Raw genomic sequence first — 5738 nt, 5'->3', positions numbered from 1 at the left:
AGAAACCCTACAGGCCAGAAGAGAATGGCATGATATATTTAATACAATGAAACAGAAGGGCCTTGAACCAAGGATACTGTATCCAGCACGACTATCATTCAAATATGACGGTGGGATTAAACAATTCCCAGACAAACAAAAGCTGAGGGAATTTGCTTTCCACAAACCACCTCTACAGAACATCTTACATGGACTGTTCTAGATGGGAGCACTCCTAGAAGGAGCACAGCACAAAACACCCAACATATGAAGAATCGAGGAGGAGGAACAAGAAGGGAGAGAAGAAAAGAATCTCCAGACAGTGTATATAACAGCTCAATAAGCGAGCTAAGTTAGGCAGTAAGATACTAAAGAGGCTAACCTTGAACCTTTGGTAACCACGAATTTAAAGCCTGCAATGGCAATAAGTACATATCTTTCAATAGTCACCCTAAATGTTAATGGGTTGAATGCACCAATCAAAAGACACAGAGTAACAGAATGGATAAAAAAGCAAGACCCATCTATATGCTGCTTACAAGAAACTCACCTCAAACCAAAAGACATGTACAGACTAAAAGTCAAGGGATAGAAAAACATATTTCAAGCAAACAACAGTGAGAAGAAAGCAGGGGTTGCAGTACTAATATCAGACAAAATAGACTTCAAAACAAAGAAAGTAACAAGAGATAAAGAAGGACACTACATAATGATAAAGGGCTCAGTCAAACAAGAGGATATAACCATTCTAAATATATATGCACCCAACACAGGAGCACCAGCATATGTGAAACAAATACTAACAGAACTAAAGGGGGATATAGACTGCAATGCATTCATTCTAGGAGACTTCAACACACCACTCACCCCAAAGGATAGATCCACTGGGCAGAAAATAAGTAAGGACACGGAAGCACTGAACAACACAGTAGAGCAGATGGACCTAATAGACATCTATAGAACTCTACATCCAAAAGCAGCGGGATATACATTCTTCTCAAGTGCACATGGAACATTCTCCAGAATAGACCACATACTAGGCCACAAAAAGAGCCTCAGAAAATTCCAAAAGATTGAAAACCTACCAACCAACTTTTCAGACCACAAAGGCATAAAACTAGAAATAAACTGTACAAAGAAAGCAAAGAGGCTCACAAACACATGGAGGCTTAACAACACGCTCCTAAATAATCAATGGATCAATGACCAAATCAAAATGGAGATCCAGCAATATATGGAAACAAATGACAACAACAACACTAAGCCCCAACTTCTGTGGGACGCAGCAAAAGCAGTCTTAAGAGGAAAGTATATAGCAATCCAAGCATATTTAAAAAAGGAAGAGCAATCCCAAATGAATGGTCTAATGTCACAATTATCGAAATTGGAAAAAGAAGAACAGATGAGGCCTAAGGTCAGCAGAAGGAGGGACATAATAAAGATCAGAGAAGAAATAAATAAAATTGAGAAGAATAAAACAATAGCAAAAATCAATGAAACCAAGAGCTGGTTCTTCGAGAAAATAAACAAAATAGATAAGCCTCTAGCCAGACTTATTAAGAGGAAAAGAGAGTCAACACAAATCAACAGTATCAGAAACGAGAAAGGAAAAATCACGACGGACCCCACGGAAATGCAAAGAATTAATGGAGAATACTATGAAAACCTATATGCTAACAAACTGGGAAACCTAGGAGAAATGGACAACTTCCTAGAAAAATATAACCTTCCAAGATTGACCCAGGAAGAAACAGAAAATCTAAACAGACCAATTACCAGCAACGAAATTGAAGTGGTAATCAAAAAACTACCAAAGAACAAAACCCCCGGGCCAGATGGATTTACCTCGGAATGTTATCAGACATACAGGGAAGACATAATACCCATTCTCCTTAAAGTTTTCCAAAAAATAGAGGAGGAGGGGATACTCCCAAACTCATTCTATGAAGCTAACATCACCCTAATACCAAAACCAGGCAAAGACCCCACCAAAAAAGAAAACTACAGACCAATATCCCTGATGAACGTAGATGCAAAAATACTCAACAAAATATTAGCAAACCGAATTCAAAAATACATCAAAAGGATCATACACCATGACCAAGTGGGATTCATCCCAGGGATGCAAGGATGGTACAACATTCGAAAGTCCATCAACATCATCCACCACATCAACAAAAAGAAAGACAAAAACCACATGATTATCTCCATAGATGCTGAAAAAGCATTTGACAAAGTTCAACATCCATTCATGTTAAAAACTCTCAGCAAAATGGGAATAGAGGGCAAGTACCTCAACATAATAAAGGCCATCTATGATAAACCCACAGCCAACATTATATTGAACAGCGAGAAGCTGAAAGCATTTCCTCTGAGATCGGGAACTAGACAGGGATGCCCACCCTCTCCACTGTTATTTAACATAGTACTGGAGGTCCTAGCCACGGCAATCAGACAAAATAAAGAAATACAAGGAATCCAGATTGGTAAAGAAGAAGTTAAACTGTCACTATTTGCAGATGACATGATACTGTACATAAAAAACCCTAAAGACTCCACCCCAAAACTACTAGAACTGATATCGGAATACAGCAAAGTTGCAGGATACAAAATCAACACACAGAAATCTGTGGCTTTCCTATATACTAACAATGAACCAACAGAAAGAGAAATCAGGAAAACAACTCCATTCACAATTGCATCAAAAAAAATTAAATACCTAGGAATAAACCTAACCAAAGAAGTGAAAGACTTATACTCTGAAAACTACAAGTCACTCTTAAGAGAAATTAAAGGGGACACTAACAGATGGAAACTCATCCCATGCTCGTGGCTAGGAAGAATTAATATCGTCAAAATGGCCATCCTGCCCAAAGCAATATACAGATTTGATGCAATCCCTATGAAACTACCAGCAACATTCTTCAATGAACTGGAACAAATAATTCAAAAATTCATATGGAAACACCAAAGACCCCGAATAGCCAAAGCAATCCTGAGAAAGAAGAATAAAGTAGGGGGGATCTCACTCCCCAACTTCAAGCTCTACTATAAAGCCATAGTAATCAAGACAATTTGGTACTGGCACAAGAGCAGAGCCACAGACCAATGGAACAGACTAGAGAACCCAGACATTAACCCAGACATATATGGTCAATTAATATTTGATAAAGGAGCCATGGACATACAATGGCAAAATGACAGTCTCTTCAACAGGTGGTGCTGGCAAAACTGGACAGCTACTTGTAGGAGAATGAAACTGGACCATTGTCTAACCCCATATACAAAAGTAAACTCAAAATGGATCAAAGACCTGAATGTAAGCCATGAAACCATTAAACTCTTGGAAGAAAACATAGGCAAAAACCTCTTAGACATAAACATGAGTGACCTCTTCTTGAACATATCTCCCCGGGCAAGGAAAACAACAGCAGAAATGAGTAAGTGGGACTATATTAAGCTGAAAAGCTTCTGTACAGCAAAAGACACCATCAATAGAACAAGAAGGATCCCTACAGTATGGGAGAATATATTTGAAAATGACACATCCGATAAAGGCTTGACGTCCAGAATATATAAGGAGCTCACACACCTCAACAAACAAAAAACAAATAACCCAATTAAAAAATGGGCAGAGGAACTGAACAGACAGTTCTCCAAAAAAGAAATACAGATGGCCAACAGACATATGAAAAGATGCTCCACATCGCTAATTATCAGAGAAATGCAAATTAAAACTACAATGAGGTATCACCTCACACCAGTAAGGATGGCTGCCATCCAAAAGACAAACAACAACAGATGTTGGCGAGGCTGTGGAGAAAGGGGAACCCTCTTACACTGCTGGTGGGAATGTAAGTTAGTTCAACCATTGTGGAAAGCAGTATGGAGGTACATCAAAATGCTCAAAACAGACTTACCATTTGACCCAGGAATTCCACTCCTAGGAATTTACCCTAAGAACGCAGCAATCAAGTTTGAGAAAGACAGATGCACCCCTATGTTTATTGCAGCACTATTTACAATAGCCAAGAATTGGAAGCAACCTAAATGTCCATCAATTGATGAATGGATAAAGAAGATGTGGTACATATACACAATGGAATACTACTCAGCTATAAGAAAAGGGCAAATCCAATCATTTGCAGCAACATGGATGGAGCTGGAGGGTATTATGCTCAGTGAAACAAGCCAAGCGGAGAAAGAGAAATACCAAATGATTTCACTTATCTGTGGAATATAAGAACAAAGGAAAAACTGAAGGAACAAAACAGCAGCAGAATCACAGAACTCAAGAATGGACTAACAGGTACCAAAGGGAAAGGGACTGGGGAGGATGGGTGGGTAGGGAGGGATAAGGGGGGGAGAAGTAAGGGGGTATTAAGATTAACATGCATGGGGGGGTAGGAGAAAAGGGAGGGCTGTACAACACAGAGAAGGCAAGTAGTGATTCTACAACATTTTGCTATGCTGATGGACAGTGACTGTAAAGGGGTTTATAGGGGAGACCTGGCATAGGGGAGAGCCTAGTAAACATAATATTCGTCATGTAAGTGTAGATTAGTGATAGCAAAAAAAAAAAAAAAAAAAAAAAAAAGGGCAGTTCCTGTGTGGTAACCTCCAACGAGTTCTACACAAGGGTATAAAGGGCATATAAAAGTGTAGGCAAAGGGTCTGTTTGTGTTTATACAGAGGATCAAAGCCTAATTGGGCTACCCCGAAAATGAACTAAGATACGATATGAAAAAGAACTTCCAACATCTGCACTCTCTGGAAGACTCATGCCAGAAAATGATCATCAAAAAACCCCAACAAAGATCCACGCACTGCTACAGCTGTAGATGCACTCATCCCACCAGTTCCTGGACTTGCCATGGGAATGAGGAAGGAGATATCTAAGCTGGCCTGTGCATACAGTAAAACAACAAAATTGGACTGGATCTACACTGTTGGAACTCAACCAAGAATTTGGAGAAGTGCAAATTGTAGCGCTCCAAAGTCTTACAACTACAAACTATTTACTGTTAAAAGAACATATGGCATGTGAACAGTCCCCAGGAATGGGTTGTTTTAATTTGTCTGATTTCTCTCAGACTGTTCAAGTTCAGTTGGACAATATCCACCATATCATAGATAAGTTTTCACAAATGCCTAAGATGCCTAACTGGTTTTCTTGGTTTCACTGCAGATGGCTGGTAATTACAGATATGCTTTGGTTATGTAACTATACTCCTATTATGTTAATGTGTGTGTGCAATTTAAGTAGTAGCTTAAAACCTATACATGCTGAAGTTACTCTACAAGAAGATATATCAAAGAAATAATCAATCTTCCCATGTTTTCTTCCGCCTGCTACTTCTATAGCTTTTCTTCTTCCTTCCTAATTACAACCCTTAAATAGAATTCGTGCCTCATATCAAATTTACCGAGTATCATAATTCTTCCAAGTGGTAAAGATACCTCAAGACAAATGCTGGGCATAGAAGCCACAGGGCATAAATATGCAAAGAAGTAAAAAGCTAACTTTTTCAAACAATAAGGCTTCTCTCTCACTTACCAACTTCACATTTCCCTGTATGGCCCCGGAAGATGACTGGTTAGCCAGAGACGGGTAAGATTCCTCAAGGGAGGAACAACCTAAGACAGGCACAGTCGCAGGGGGGCCATCAGGTGAGAAATTGGGGATCAACAGAGGTGAGGCTTAGAACCTCACCCCCCCGTTCTGAGAGAAATCTTCTACATACGTGGATGTTTTATTG

Source organism: Manis pentadactyla, chromosome 16, assembly GCF_030020395.1.
Source record: "Manis pentadactyla isolate mManPen7 chromosome 16, mManPen7.hap1, whole genome shotgun sequence".
Classification (NCBI taxonomy): Eukaryota; Metazoa; Chordata; class Mammalia; order Pholidota; family Manidae; genus Manis; species Manis pentadactyla.
The sequence above is the reverse complement of the archived record's forward strand: the minus strand, read 5'-3'. Positions refer to the sequence as shown.